Genomic DNA, 17,385 nt, shown 5'->3' with positions numbered 1-17,385 from the left:
AAATATAATAACAAGTAAGAAATGTATGTGCGTAAATGTGTGTGTGTGTGTGTGTGTCTTCAACTTCTGGTTGCGTGTGAGAGTGTCAGTGTGTCCAAGGACTACTACTTCTTGTTTTGTCTAGGTAGGTACATGATGTGCACAATGGAAAAAGCCCAAGACACAAAGAAAGTCAAAAAGTGAAGCCCAAGAAATAAGAAATTATTTAACAGTACATTTACACGACAACGATATGTGACCCTGGACCACAAACCAGTCATAAGTCGCACGGGTATATTTGTAACAATAGCCAACAATACATTGTATGGGTCAAAATTATCAATTTTTCTTTTATGCCAAAAATCATTAGGATATTAAGTAAAGATCATGTTCCATAAAGATATTTTGTAAATTTCCTAGTGTAAATATATCAAAAATTAATTTTTGTGAGTGGATATGCATTGCTAACTTCACTTGGACAACTTTAAAGGCGATTTTCTCAGTATTTAGATTTTTTTGCACCCTCAGATTCCAGATTTTCAAATAGTTGTATCTCGATCAAATATTGTTCTATCGCAACAGTGGAAAGCTTATTTATTCAGCTTTCAGATGATGTATAAATCTCAATTTCAAAAAATTGACCCTTATGACTGGTTTTGTGGTCCAGGGTCACATTTGGTTAAAACGGAGAACTTTTTCCTTTGAGTTTTCCGCGTACAGACGACACCCATTCATACGAATCCGTGAAAATGACTAAAAACGCTGTATTCTGCTGGCAGGCCATTAGATGGCGATGAAACACTACATACTGAACATGTAATGCGCATGTGCATGACGTCATTGTTTTCACAGATTTAGACGGAGACCGTTTTCAAAAACTTGCACTTTGAAACCCGTTTTCAAAAGTTTGCGTTTTCAGGCGACCAAAACGCAGTTGTTGTGTAAATGAACGGCCAAAACGCATAAAAAGTTTTCCGTGTTTAATTGAAAACGGCGTAGTGTAAACGGCCCCTTAGGAATCGCATGAATCACGTAAATGCATATTTTCAATTCAAAACGGCCATATTTGAGAAAAAAGTCGAGTAATTTGCATCACAAATTACAGTCGGTCTTTTAACATTTGTATCGCCACATGTATCAAATGTTTCGCTATTTAGGTCTTACCTCACTCTCTTTCAAAACTGACGCTCCATGCTGGAATTCACGCTCTACTTCTGTGAACAGTAAACCCCACCTACTTTGATTTGATTGGTCATCTCAATCATTTTATCATTGTTAGACCAGCGCTGTTAGACCACTGAGGCAGAGTAGTCACCAGATTACATTAACATATTGAATAAAACAATGCAATAAATCAAAATAAAACAAATGCAATTTTCATACACTGGGAAGACTAGTTAATTTACTTATTTATTGTTTCATTTCATTTAATCATTTCATTTGGCAAAATACAGTAAAATTACAATGTCACTATACACTGCTAAAACAAATGGATTGAAGTTCTCTTTTGTTTTACTATTATAAAGCTCTTCCAATCTTGTTAATGTCAGATTTTCTTGTATCTCTTTTGACAACCTAAGCTGAATCCAGTTCAGATTTACCCACAGAAGCTTTGTCCTTTTATCTCCACCTTTGTTTCAAGCGCTCAAGACAATAGGATGGAATTTCCTGTTGAGGAAAGCTTATTCATTATTCAAAAGCCCTTCCTGCATCACAGGAGTCATAGCCAGTTATTAATGATATAGAAGGAGTGGGTGAGAGAGGACTTGAGAAGGAGAGTAATGAAGGAGGCAGAGGAGAGAGAGGGCTGTGCTTTGAACATGACTGCAGGAGCACTGTAAAAGCTTCAAAGCTCTGCGGCTTGAAGGAGACCTGCAGACCAAACACATAAGGGCTATAGAGAGCTCTGAGCTCACACCATGCTCGGTAATCCTGTATGCCTCTCTAAAACCTCTTACAACAACGGGATATTCCTCCTGTCTAAAGACCACCAGCAGAGAAATATCCCCAGGTCACGGTCACACCTCTAGACCCACAACTGAGAGGACTTTACTGAAAATAAAGGACTTCAATTAGAAAATGCTTCACAATGAAACACTTTCTTTGTGAGGAAAGTAGCTTTTGGACCTGGCAGCCTTTATCTGCTATGAGGTTTGATGGAGTGTCTTTGACTAGTGCTCTAGTTTAGTACCCTAAAAAAAACTTCACAAGATATCAAAGGCAAATCATTTCAGAAAGCCTTTTTGGAGATTGCATTGGACTACAAAAATCAACAATCTTTCGATTTTTGAAACTTTGGAACTAGATCAAAATAGAACATTTTTGTATTTTTGATAAAAAAGTCTTGTGTATGTATTGAACATTGTTAGTATTTTTTAATTATAATTACTGGCAGCTTCATATTATTATTATCACAATTAAAAAAAAAAAAAAATTATTTAAATATATTTAAAAATGAAAATAAAATATGTAAATATATTAAATCATGTAAAAAATACATTGTTATTATTATAATATTATTACTATTTAAATTAAAAAAAATACATTACTTACTAAAATATTAACACTATTTTACTATATTTAAATATTTAAACATAAAATGAAAAATATTATTTATTACAATATAAATGTTATTTATTTTATTTATTTAAAAGTATTTATTTGAATTTTTAAAAATAAAATAAAAAATACATTATTGTTTATCATAATATAAATACTATTTTATGTAAATGTATTTATTGAAATATTTTAAAACAAAATAAAAACATAATTTATAATATAAATATGTCATATATAAATAAATATTTTATTATTATTATTATATAAATATTTTATTTCTATTTTATCCAATCATGGCTATAAATTACTTTTAAAAATAATGAAAAACTTGAAAGACTTGTAGAAAAAGAACACTTTTGCTTTATAAAGCCAATTATCCTTGAATGTAACACAATAGCATGAAAAGCACAAACACAACAACTGTCTTTCTACCTATAAAACTCAACCTCTATTTCAACATCTTTTCAGTTGACGCCATTTCCATTGCACATTACGCGTCCGGTCAATATATTGTGATAAACATTACTCTTGTCACCGAGCCCAATAATTGAACTATAATCATTTCCTTGGGACAACAATCTATAGTCTATGGCACGGTGGGATATGGGGTATGGGTTCAGCTCATGGGGGGGATCTCTCCTATCAGAGCTCATCAGTGTGGTCAGCCTCTCGTGAAAGAAGAGACTTCATTCTAGAGCATGATTGAAGAGAGAGAGAAAGAGAGAATTCAAGACAAGGCAGACTGAAGCTCTGCGAGCAAAAAAGCTTCATGTGATTACTTCTGTTCTGCTTCAGAGACAGCAGCCATCATCTAGCTGGACAGCAGTACGCACACACACACACTTTTAGACTGATGTTGTGTGCTCTATTGAGAAAGCATCTATGACAGATCGCAATAAAGGTGTAGAAGAATCATATTTCACCTGTTACGCTCATAAATGCTGCAGTTTTACTACCCTTGACTGAAACATTCCCGGGTTCACAGCACAAATAATGTGGACTTATCACTCCCTCCTTTTTCAGATCTGTCTGTATTTGTTCGTGCCTGTATTTCGTGTTAGTCAATCAAAGTTGAATGGCGTAGCTCATGAACGGTAGAGGTCAGGAGGAGATTGGATTGAATCTAAACCTGATTCCTAAAACTGAAGCTGAGCAACAGAATCAGATCCAATTGTTTTTTTCTGTCCGTTCCGGTTTGAATTTTCAGCTTTCAGCTTTGAGCACAGCTCTGGAAAGTTTTCTCAACTCTTTCTCCAAATGCCCTTGATGAGCCAAAGGTGATGTGTGAAATATCAATGTGGCTGTAATTATGATGTCTGAACAGTAGAGGGCAGACATGTCCCTCTGCAGCAGAAAGAGAACAATTGTGTAAATGAGAGAGAGAGAACTGAATCACCCTTGGCTTTGCTTGGGCAGTGAGTCATAAACAATATTAGCAACATACTATTACCAATGTTCCCCTGATAAGATTTAATAACCAAATGCTGTGTCTGATGAGGCAGAGAATCACACTGTTTGTCTTGAAAAAATATAAGTTGCTATTACACAGAATTATTAAAGGACCAAATCACCCACAAAATAAAACAATCTTGTCATAATTTACTTAACCTCATGTCGATCCAAACCCAAATGTCTTTTATTTCTTTAATGGAATTGCAGGGTATTGGTTTTTGTTTGTCTCATAGCTTACTGTAAATCAGTTTTGTCCATTTACTGTCAATTGTGGAGTGGAAAAATGAAAGAATCAAAATATGAAGCTGGAAGAAATCTATTCTTTATTGTTTTCATGTGCATTAAGTATTTTTGTCTTTACCACACACCTTGTTGGTTTTGTGAAGTTGCATCAGAATAGACTATGAATATACTGGAACAATTTTAAACAACATGAGGGTCAGTAGTTATTGATTTGTTGAATGTGGGCAATGACCAGATTACTGTGTCACTTCTCAGTCATTCCACAACCCGACAAACTGACAAAAGCACTGACCAACAGCAACAGACACCGACGGGTACACTGATCCGATGAAAACCTGAAGAAGTGTCTGTCATTGGTTGTCATCTGTTGGTGCAATGTGAATCGGCCTTTAAAAAAACAAAAAGTTCTGTAAACGGGCAGATCTATAATGCAACACGGTGCGAAACTGATATAGAACTGCAGATTGTAAATGAGCCATGAGCAGATGTGAACTGTTTTATTTCTGCAGACAGAGACACAATAATGTGGTCAAGTTTAAATGTTCTGTACATATCCAATCACAGCAATCTGATCAATCAGCATCAATTCATTAAAGGGTTAGTTCATCCAAAAATGAAAATTCTGTCATTAATTACTCTCCCTCATGTCGTTCCAACACCGTAAGACCTTCGTTCATCTTCGGAACACAAATTAAGATATTTTTGATGAAATTCGAGAGGTATAGGCTATGACTAGGGTTGGGTATCGAGAACCGGTTCCATTTTAGAACCGGTTCCAATTTCAAAGAACCGGGTATTCGATACGATGCGCGCATTTCGATTCTGTTTATCGATTCCTGACATTTTTCAGTCATTCACGGTGAACAGCAGTTGTATCTATCTGCTAGGACCTGCGACAAGGACCTTATCTCATCACGCACATACGTAGTTCATTACAATCGGCACTGACTTTTGCTTCAACACGGCATTAATGTGAAAGAATGCACCGTGTTTGGGGCCGTTCACATGTCGCGTCTAAAAACGGCCGCGCCACTTTCTCCTCCTTTCCAAAGCGCTCCCGTGGAGTCTGTCGTTGCTATGCAACCATGACCTGCGCTCTGCAAGATGATGAAGTATCAAGGATTAATTGATTTCTAGCCCTTGCATTAGCTTTACTAGATATATTTATGGAAATGAGAAATAAAACCCGGCTGAGCTTTTGATGTTGTTACGGAAAGGCCAAAGCTGAGAATCGAATCGGAATAAGAATAAGCAGAATCGGAATCGTTAAAATTAAAACAATACCCAACCCTATATATGACTCGTCCATAGACAGCAATTTAACCGACACTTTCAAGGTCCAGAAAGGTACTAAAGACATTGTTAAAACAATCGACTGCAGTGGATCAACCTTAATTATATGAAGCGACGAGAATACTATTTGTGCGCAAAAACAAAAAAATAATGACTTTATTCAACAACATCTTCTCTTCTGTGTCCTTCTCATATGTTGTTTACGTCCAGTGCTTCCAGGTTCTACGTCAGAACGCCGACTCATTATTGGCCGGCTCCTGCGTCAGCATCAGCTTTGGCCAATACTGAGCCAGCATTCAGACGTAAACACGAAAGCCTTCACTGTGCTTACTGAGGCAACTACGTAAGGATAATGACAGGGAAGAGAGTATTCTCGTCACTTCATAACATTAAGGTTGAACCACTGCAGTCACGTTGACTGTTTTAACAATGTCTTTAGTACCTTTCTGGACCTTTAAAGTCTTGATTATGTTGCTGTCTATGGGCGAGTCATATACCTCTCCGATTTCATAAAAAATATCTTAATTTGTGTTCCGAAGATGAACAAAGGTCTTACGGGTGTGGAACGACATGAGGGTGAGTAATTAATTTTTGGGTGAACTAACCCTTTAACTTTATGAAGCAACGAGAATACTTTTTGTGCGCAAATACAAAACAAAAATTGCGACTTTATTCAACAATATTCCCTCTTCTATGTCATTCTCTTACGCAGTTTACATTCAGTGCTTCCAGGTTCTACGTCAGGACGCCGGCTCATATTGGCCGACACTGTTCACATGAGCAGCACGATGTATGCGTGTGAAGCTGGCGCAGGAGCCGGCCAATAATGAGTCAACTATTTTAACAATGTCTTTAATGACTTTCTGGACCTTGAAAGTGGTGGTTAAATTGCTGTCTACGGACGAGTCAGATTCCTCTCAGATTTCATCAAAAATATCTTAATTTGTGCTCAAAATATTTTTATGTTTTATCTTACGGTATAGTAGAATACAAAACACCCTCTTGTGATTTTTTTTTAAAGCTTTTACTTGTCTTGTAAAAGGTTGAAAACAAGTGGCTGAATGGAACTACAGAGGTAACCCTAACCCTAACTCGAACTTTTAGGGAAGATGTTTGACTGAAAGAGCTGTCGGATGCTTAGTGATGGATACGCTGAAGTCATGCAACTGTGTAGTTTGTTTATAGTCTAAGTTGGCTTTTGACATCTGCCGATTATATTTACACTTCAAAATGATTCAAAAAGTTGTGTTCATTTGTGAAGATTATCATGATGAACAAAACTTGAATCATAAGCTATTGTTAGTCACAGACCTTATTTTCTGCAATAATCCAAAACCAATGGAGGGAACCAGATGTGGTTACTTACAAAAGTAACATACAAAATGCTAACTTACTTAACTTAGTATACTTACAAAATGCTAACTTACAAAAATATGTCATCCCTGCACCACTCTATGCAGCATCACCTCTTTTCTTATAGTGTCTAAATGATTCAATAAAGGATTCAGTTTCTCTAAACCCATTCCACTCTGCTCTGATTGGTCAGATGGCCCAGTTTGTTGTAATTGGTCAACTGCTTGGCAACTGCATGTCGAAAATGAAACACCTATTACCATATCTGACTTTCAGCCTTGGAGGCTTCTTCAGCACTTGATAAACAATGATATGAATAGTAATGATGGCATTGTTTTTACCATATCAATCTCATACTTTTGAAGTGGATGCAAAGTGGATTTGCATTCGCAGCGCAGAAAAGTGCATCTTCTCAACATGTCGACAACACAAATCAGACTCTTCTAGGTTTTGGCTACAACTACAGTGTTTGTGGGCGGGTCAAAGTAGACAGCCAATGAAGATCATAGGCTGGCATTATGCAAATTCGTTACAAACCTAGTTTTGTGCAGGAAGTAAGACTGGAATTACAACGACAATTCAGGATCAGTTCTTTTTTTGGGAAACAATAACATGTATATTGCACTTTGATCTTTGAAACTTTTCAGACCTTTAACATTCACAAACAGCTATATTAAAAACTATATGAAAGGTGATATACAAAAAAGCATAATAGGGGCACTTAAATTGTTTTTGTAAGAAATCTCTCAAGCTTACCAAAGATGTGTTTATTTTAACTGAAATACAGTAAAAACAGCAATTTTGTAAATTGTTATTATAATTTTCTGTTTTAATATATTTTAAAATGTAATTCATTCCTGTGATGGCAAAGCTGAAAATTCAGCATCATTCCTCCAGTCTTCAGTGTCACATGATCCTTCAGAAATCATTCTAATATGCTGATTTGGTGCTCAAGAGACTGAAAACAGATGTGCTGCTTAATATTTTTGTGGAAACAGTGACACATTTTTTCAGGATTCTTTGATGAACAGAAAGTTCAAAAGAATGACATTTATTTGAAATATTTTGTAACATTATAAATGTCTTTAATTAAGGTCACTGTTTAACAATTTAATGAATCCTTGCTAAATAAATGTTTTAATTTCTTAAAAATAACCTTACTGAACCCAAACTTTTGAACATTAGTGTACTATATATTCTTATATTCTGAAACTCCTATATCGCTCATGTCTGACATTGCAGGATGTTCCAAATAAGCGACTGTATCAAGTGAAGTGAACTTCTGCAGATACTGTAAAAGGGGACGGCTAATGTTATTTGTGCCTGTATGTACATGCGAGTGGTTTTATGTGTGTTTGGTGGCAGTGCTCTCAGCGAACAGTCCCCTACTGTTCTGAGTGAAAGGGTAATTGACTGTGAATGACTCTGGCTTTAATAAACACCTGCTTGCTCTGTTACCTGTGTTGCATCAGTGCGCCTCTTCTAGGCTCTCCAAGCTGCCATTTACAGAAAAACTCAACTGAAGAGCCTCAGGCTCTCTCCCTAGCTCATTAATCAGCGTCCACGGCGGACATAAAGTCATTTACTTTTGACAAGCCCCCAGTGTGTGCTATGTGATAGCGGGGCTGGCATAACAGCGTTAATTGGTAATTTACTGGAGTATCCATACGAGGAAGTGCAGAGGACAGAGGCCACAGCTAAGACCAAATGTCTAAGGTGCTATTAGGTTTGAAAGAAGTCTAGAATGTTGCCGTTTAAACAGCAAATGTCACATTTGAAGGCCACACACACACACACACACACACACACACACACACACTCCTGGAGTATATAGGTACAGCTCTTAAGGAAAATTACCATGGTAACTGCCAAAACACCAGTTACTGCTGTTCCTGCCTCAAACTCACAACATTTGTTGAGTCGATGTTACTATGTTGGGATCTAAGAAGATATTGGTAACACTTGATTTTAAGGTGACGTACTTAATGTAATAACAGTAAATTATGCATAAGTACAACTCACTAACTCTAAACCAAACCAAACCTAACGTTAACCCTATCGTAAGTACGTATAGTTAATAATTACTACTAAGTACTTATTTCTGTAATTATGATTCAATGTCACCCTAAAATAAAATGTAAAAAAATATATTTTTGAAGAATATTTCAACTGTCCAAACAATGGACAATGGGGTCCTAAACAACCAAAGTGGAACCCACCAGTTTATACATACATAAAATGTAACATTTTTAAGGAGGACAATTTTTTTTTTTTAATGTTCCACAGAAGAAAGAAAGTCATAGAGATTTGAAATGTAAATGATGACAGAATTTAATAGTAAATGATAATTCAAAACAGGTGGCCATAGGGTAAGGATTCTGGACGACACCTAAAAATGTTTGTTAAATATTAATATTTCTTAATATTAATTGTAATAAATATTAAAATTACATTTTATTAAATTTTCAACACATTACTCTAATTTTACATTTTTGTTCTGACTGGCTGAAATAGCCGAAACCACAACACACATTAAATGTTAATTTAATATTTATTATTTGCTTTAATAATTGAAAGCAAAAAATGCTTTAATTATTCAACTACTTTAATTATTTAGATTGTATTATTTAATTTTTTTTTTTAAACATTTCTATCAACCACCTAAAGGTTTAGGGTTCAAATTTTTATTTATTTCTTTTTAATTATTATTTATTTATTCGTTTATTTTTTTAATAACAGAAATGGCAATATCAAGTTACCACATTCTTACTCTAGTAACAATAACTGTAGTAGCTATAATATTTTGCTAAAAATGAAGGTTACCTTAGTACTTAGTAGTAATTTTTGTAAAGAAAATACACATTCAAGTTTATAAGACAAGAGCCTTTCTCGAAATATTAACCGTAAAGTGTCACAAATGTTCGTGGCTTTTAGATGGATGTAAGAATGCTAGCTTGAAAGGATTCACCTAGCTATATAAAGACAGAGAGAGAATTTGCCCATCAACACGCTTGCCTTACTGCTCACTGTCTTATGGCTGGAAGTGAGAGAGAGAGAAAAGCAAGGTAGACAGGTAGACAGAAAGAGAGAAGAACAGCAGAGAGACAGAAAAAGAGAGTGTCAACTTTAGAGTTCCACTAGATTCACCACACTGCCAAACTCAACACCCTCAGGGTGACAGGAAAGACAGAGAGAGAGAGAGAGAGAGAGAGAGAGAGAGAGAGAGAGAGAGAGAGAGAGAGAGAAAGAGAGAGAGGGGTGGGGGGAGAGAGAAAGGGAAGAATGGCAATGACGGAGAGTCCCAGTAAGATGTAGTGCTTATCAACACAAAAGACAACAAAACTGAACAAGCCCGCAATAGCTGTGTCATACTTGGAATAACAATACAGTGTTTGGCAATTTCCCAGTGTACTTTCAATGCTCACAGTCAAGATTACATTTGAAAAATATTTCGAGCCAGATTTTTCCATTTCGCTTGTAATAGCACAATATGAATACATTCAGCAGCCCCAGGTTTCATTCTTGCTATTGTGGAAATGCAGAATATAGGACTGCACATGAATGCAAAGGGCATTTTCTCCTGTGAAGACAAACAATCATCAATTTATTTGGCGAGCTATTCACAAAAAGATAAAGAGTAATAAAATCTCACTCTCTTTCTGGCTGTCCTGCTTTGTTAACTTACAGTGTACTACACACTAAAGTAAATACTGTACTAAAAAAAAGTTTAAAAGATTACCTTTGAGACATACTAATGTTTCCATGTCACAAGAAGACTTTTGGGGTTTTGGGTAATATTAAGCCTGAAAAGTATGCATGGACACATAATTTTCAAATCCAACGGGAGTATGCCATCTGGGTGCGTTTGGCATTCTATTTTCAACCTAATATTATTTGGGATGCACTAATCTTGCGTACTATAATGGGTAGTATGCAAATTTTGACACAGATCTCCTTTGAATAAGTGAATGAACACAATTCTCTCTCAGCGAATGCTCTCATCCTTGTGACTCATCCGTCTGGTGACATTGACACTGAGCGCTGATATCACCTAACCTTGATCACGCGTGGGATGGCGAGAAAAGGGCCGTCACCCCATTTCAGCTGATTTGAAATTCTGAGTAAGTAAATTATGAACGTTGAGCAAATTAAGCAGCCTGCGCCATGTCCGCCTGCCAGAGCTTTGGACAATACGTTTGACAAACGAGAGAGCTTCACATTCACGCCCCCCTCTCTTGTCATCTCGCTCTTAATCCCCAGAGAGACGTCGTTTAAAAGAGCCCTGGAATAAATCAGGCCGATGAAATTTAAGATGTGGCTCTCAAGTGGATTGCTGGGCATAAATCAACTTGTTTTTTTAAGGTTTTACATTCATTAATTAGATTAAATAAAATCAGGGACCATCACGTGCAGGGCTCAACAGTAAGATTTTTTTTTTCTGCCGGTAACAGCAACAGCATTGTTCAATACATTACAGAAAACCAATTGCTAAAGTTTACACGAATACATAAAACATGTAGGCTATAGGGATGCAGAAATGAAATGAAATTAAAATACCAGGGCCGTAACCACCATAAGCATTGCTGGGGCATTCAGCTGTGACTTATTCACGATACAGCACAGCCTCTCGTACCTTATTGCTTTTATAAAACGGTTACCACACAATACAAATATTAAAGCCAAAAAATATGTAACAATGCAACTTTCATGAAGTAAAAAATAGTCCCTGACCATGAACAGCAACAGAAGTTACATTATTACGCCTTTAGATGGCGGCAAAGACTGTCTTTATCAGTGTGTCAGTCAGTAGCAAAGACTTTTACATTGAAAAGACTGAATTGTTGTGAACACGGAACAAGACGCAACTGACAAATGTTTTGACTAGCGCTGTCAGTCACAGGAAAACCCCTTAACTGTTAAAAGGACAGGATAATACATCGGACATTTAAACAGATTTTTTATTATGAACAGGACTGACCTGAAGGAAAATGCTAAATCTGAATGCAGGTAATAAACTCGCTCACTCAATCTTTTTCTCACAACACTCTACATAATACAGTAAGCTTCAATAAACAATATCAATTGAGAACATACAGTTTACGTTGCTAAGTGTGATTGCTAAGGGTGTTGTGTAGTGATACACAGAACCGTTGGTTGAAGCGGTCATAGACGTGTTTTATCGTGAATAAAACACAGCTATTGACCAATCAGAATCAATAACAGGAACTGTTTTATAATGTAATTCATGTGAATAGAGTGAATATATTTTTAAGAAATATTATTTGCATAATAACTACAACTATTTCATAACTACAATAGACCTTGAACTCTTGCCGTTCTTATTTTTTTTCGTTATTCCCTTAATCCCTTTTAAATCTTTTAATTATTTCATTCCTTTTAATAACAAAAATTACCCAATAACCCCCGCCCCAGGGGGAAAAAAAAGAAAAAAAAACATGCCCCACCCCCACCCCCAGAACACTTGGAATATACGACACAGGTAACATCGGACCATTCTGTGATATGTGTTTTTTAAAAGCTTGATGCTGGTCGCTATTTACTGCCATTATATGGATGAGCGCAAGTAGGACATTTTTTTTTTTTAATTCTCCTTTTGTGGTCCGAAAAAGAAAGAAGGGCATACGGCAATAAAACAAAACCAGGGTGAGTAAATGATGACTTAATTTTCATTTTAGGGTAAACTAGCCCTTTAAGATGTAGTGACAAAATCCACACTGTCTATCCTTGTTGCTGAGCCCTGATATGATGTATCCGATTATAAACAATCCTTGCATGCAACATTCACTCACACACTTCTTACTTTTATCAGTCTCTCTCACTAATTGCTGTAGCTGTGTACTCCTCTCCAAACATCCCTTAAGTCCCCTCATTTTTTCACAGCCTGCAGGGGATAGCTGCTTGAATGGGCACTGAGTGGTCAAAACTGAATAAATCCAATTTCTGTGCATAATGGTATTTCCGTCTAGACTCACCCAAGTCAATCCACACTCCGGAGACCTCTGCGCGAGGTGGAAAATGCAGAATTAGAGAGCGAATAGCCACCTCCATTAAATGTGGATTCATTTAATTACAGTTTAAGGATGGCATAACAGGAAATGAGTATCCCTCATGATCTTGAGCAATTACACTTTTTTAATACTCTAAATTTCATAAGCGTGAAATGTATAAATAAATGAGTAAACACTGTGGTAATGATGCTTTGAAATACTTTTTTTGAATAATCACCAGCTTATGAGGATTGTTTAATGCAGCCTCGAAAGCTTTCCGGCAGCTTCATCAGGATTGCCAGTGACCTCATAACCTGTCTAGTTACATTCACCAACTCAGGGATCCAATTTAAGGGTTTGACCTGATCTTCGTGAAGTGCGGGTGATGTCATCTTGTGGCTGACCTTTCCCTCCATACTAATTGCTGGAACAGAGACTTTTAAAACTGAACTTTCTGCTCACTGGTGTTTCACAGCAGTTTTGTCATGACTTCTGGAGATTTCTGAGAAGTTAACTGAAAGATAATAATTTGCTTTAAAGTGCACCATCCAGCACACAATAGTGCTAAATGTACTTCAGGAATACTGAGAAATGAACAGAGTTTTGAACAGGTTGCCCAGGTGAAAAAAAAAGTATACTTGAATGCTCTAAAAATACAAGTAGTACAATAAATACAAGCAAGTACATTTGTAGTACATTCTTATTTTTTGTGCTAAATAAAATTGTACAAGTTATACACTATAAATACACTAATACACTATAAAAGTATATTTCTACTATAAATACTTTTAAAAGTATACTAAATACCACTAATACTTAAATTGATTGCACTCTGCCCAATGTCTGCGCATTCTGCCCTGTCTTGTCAGATCGTTCATGCAGTGTTAGTCCTGGCTGTGTTTGAGTCTCTCGTTCTTCGTTCCAGTTCTGGATATTCCCCGTCGAGGCAGTTTTGGATTACCTGTTGGATTCTTGTTAGAGGACTGGTTTGCCCATTGGAGTCTCTGTGCTACCAAGAAATAATTTGCCATCTGCACCCAGGCCATCTGACCCTTCCTATCTTTCCTGCTGCTATTTTTCTTAATAAACTGATATTTGCTGCATTCGCTATTGAATCCTCCTTATTTCACGCGACAATACTATTCAAAGACACCATTAACATGTAGTTAAGTATATCATATAAAGGGAATAATAACATAGTTACAATACATTTGAAATTAATTATTTAATGTATAAAAATATATGGGCTATACATTATAAATACATTTTGTATATATTTATCATAAATTATTCTTATATTTTAAATAATTAATGTAAGTGTATCTATGTCTATAAGTATATTTAAAAGTGTATGAAAGATGGGTTCAAGTGGTAACTAAATACATTTTTTTTTTTTTTTTAAATACAGAGATAGTATGTTAAAAGCACATTTTAGTTCATATTTATGGTGTCTCAAAATAGCATAGTTGAGTACACTTAGATGTTCTTAAGAAGTACTAAATATATATATATATATATATATATATATATATATATATATATATATATATATATATATATATATACACACAGGTGCTGGTCATATAATTAGAATATCATCAAAAAGTTGATTTATTTCACTAATTCCATTCAAAAAGTGAAACTTGTATATTATATTCATTCATTACACACAGACTGATATATTTCAAATGTTTATTTCTTTTAATTTTGATGATTATAACTGACAACTAAGGAAAATCCCAAATTCAGTATCTCAGAAAATTAGAATATTACTAATGACCAATACAAAGAAAGTATTTTTAGAAATCTTGGCCAACTGAAAAGTATGAACATGAAAAGTATGAGCATGTACAGCACTCATTACTTAGTTGGGGCTCCTTTTGCCTGAATTACTGCAGCAATGCGGCGTGGCATGGAGTCGATCAGTCTGTGGCACTGCTCAGGTGTTATTAGAGCCCAGGTTGCTCTGATAGTGGCCTTCAGCTCTTCTGCATTGTTGGGTCTGGCATATCGCATCTTCCTCTTCACAATACCCCATAGATTTTCTATGGGGTTAAGGTCAGGTGAGTTTGCTGGCCAATTAAGAACAGGGATACCATGGTCCTTAAACCAGGTACTGGTAGCTTTGGCACTGTGTGCAGGTGCCAAGTCCTGTTGGAAAATGAAATCTGCATCTCCATAAAGTTGGTCAGCAGCAGGAAGCATGAAGTGCTCTAAAACTTCCTGGTATACGGCTACGTTGACCTTGGACCTCAGAAAACACAGTGGACCAACACCAGCAGATGACATGGCACCCCAAACCATCACTGACCGTGGAAACTTTACACTGGACCTCAAGCAATGTGGATTGTGTGCCTCTCCTCTCTTCCTCCAGACTCTGGGACCTTGATTTCCAAAGGAAATGCAAAATTTACTTTCATCAGAGAACATAACTTTGGACCACTCAGCAGCAGTCCAGTCCTTTTTGTCTTTAGCCCAGGCGAGACGCTTCTGACGCTGTCTGTTGTTCAAGAGTGGCTTGACACGACAGCTGAAACCCATGTCTTGCATACGTCTGTGCGTAGTGGTTCTTGAAGCACTGACTCCAGCTGCAGTCCACTCTTTGTGAATCTCCCCCACATTTTTGAATGGGTTTTGTTTCACAATCCTCTCCAGGGTGCGGTTATCCCTATTGCTTGTACACTTTTTTTCTACCACATCTTTTCCTTCCCTTCGCCTCTCTATTAATGTGCTTGGACACAGAGCTCTGTGAACAGCCAGCCTCTTTTGCAATGACCTTTTGTGTCTTGCCCTCCTTGTGCAAGGTGTCAATGGTCGTCTTTTGGACAACTGTCAAGTCAGCAGTCTTCCCCATGATTGTGTAGCCTACAGAACTAGACTGAGAGACCATTTAAAGGCCTTGAGTTAATTAGCTGATTAGAGTGTGGCACCAGGTGTCTTCAAAGTTGAACCTTTTCACAATATTCTAATTTTCTGAGATACTGAATTTGGGATTTTCCTTAGTTGTCAGTTATAATCATCAAAATTAAAAGAAATAAACATTTGAAATATATCAGTCTGTGTGTAATGAATGAATATAATATACAAGTTTCACTTTTTGAATGGAATTAGTGAAATAAATCAACTTTTTGATGATATTCTAATTATATGACCAGCACCTGTATATATAAAGTAGCCTGAAAAAATTAGTGCACAAAAATAGAGCACTTTAAGTACATTATTGAAGTGTACTAGGTGTCTTGAAATAAAGTGTATTTTAGTGCACTTTTTTCACCTGGGTGAATATAATTGCTATTCCCCAGAATTACAAGTGTTTTGTTCCTGCTTTGAGGATTTATGGTTTTGTACATAAAAGAGAAAGGACATTTTTGGAAATTAACTGGCTTACATTCAGCTTTTAATGGCTTTTAAAAAAGCTGCTTTATATATTACAGAATTGCTATATATCACACACACACACACACACACACACACACACACACACACACACACACACACACACACACACCATCTTCAGTTACAGAGACGTCCCACTGGAGTAAGCTGGGGTTAAGTGCCTTGCTCAAGTGCACAACAGTTATGTTTCATGGATCGCCCTTTATGGTGTGTGAACCTTTTAGGGCTCAGATTTTTAACTATAGGCTACACAGTATCTGTATATACTCATATGATATACTTAATCATATACATTCAAAGTTCAATGTAAAAACAAAGCAATAGTGCTGTGCATTACAGTAGCTTTACCAGGTAAGGGGAGTCTGAGTGGCTTGTTGCTTTTAAAAGATGTTGGCAACAGCAATGTTGAATAAATGTTTAGAAAAAGTAATATTCTTAATCAGAACAAACAGTTCTTTTACCAAGCAAATACAGTAGTGACCAAAAGTGATGTCCAATGTCCAGAGGGGACATTTTTTTTAATGACTCAACAAGTTCAATTAAACCATTAAAATATAAGGAAAATATTTTAAATATGAGTGTGGAACAAAACACTAAATTTGATTAAGGTATTTATTTGACAAATTTATTTGGCAAAAAAAAAAAAAAAAGCACAATTTTTTTAAATTTTTTTATTATTATTATTTGAATAAGGGTCAAGATGTCAATTTTCCTAGGATGGACATCACTTTTGGCCACTACTGTATGTTGTTCCAAAAAGTGTTTTTGGTAACACTTTATTTTGATAGTCCACTTTAGACATTTTTCCAACTAAAAGTAACTTTGTGACTAAAAGTAAACTACCAGTCATTAGAGTATTAGTATGTCTGCTTAATATCTGCTAACAATTTATTTTGATGGTCGCCCAACATAATGACTATAAGTAACTTTGCAACTACATGTCAACCCAAACCGTAATCTCGTGTAGCCAGACCTTCAGACTGACGGCAGAAGGCCTGGACTCTAGACCTGGACCGCCCAAGAGGATGTTTGACTGACATGTAATGCAACCAATCACAGTTCATTTTGTTTGTGCAAGTTTACTGCAACAATGGAGCCGCAA

This window comes from Ctenopharyngodon idella, chromosome 10 (genome assembly GCF_019924925.1).
Source record: "Ctenopharyngodon idella isolate HZGC_01 chromosome 10, HZGC01, whole genome shotgun sequence".
NCBI lineage: Eukaryota > Metazoa > Chordata > Actinopteri > Cypriniformes > Xenocyprididae > Ctenopharyngodon > Ctenopharyngodon idella.
The sequence above is the reverse complement of the archived record's forward strand: the minus strand, read 5'-3'. Positions refer to the sequence as shown.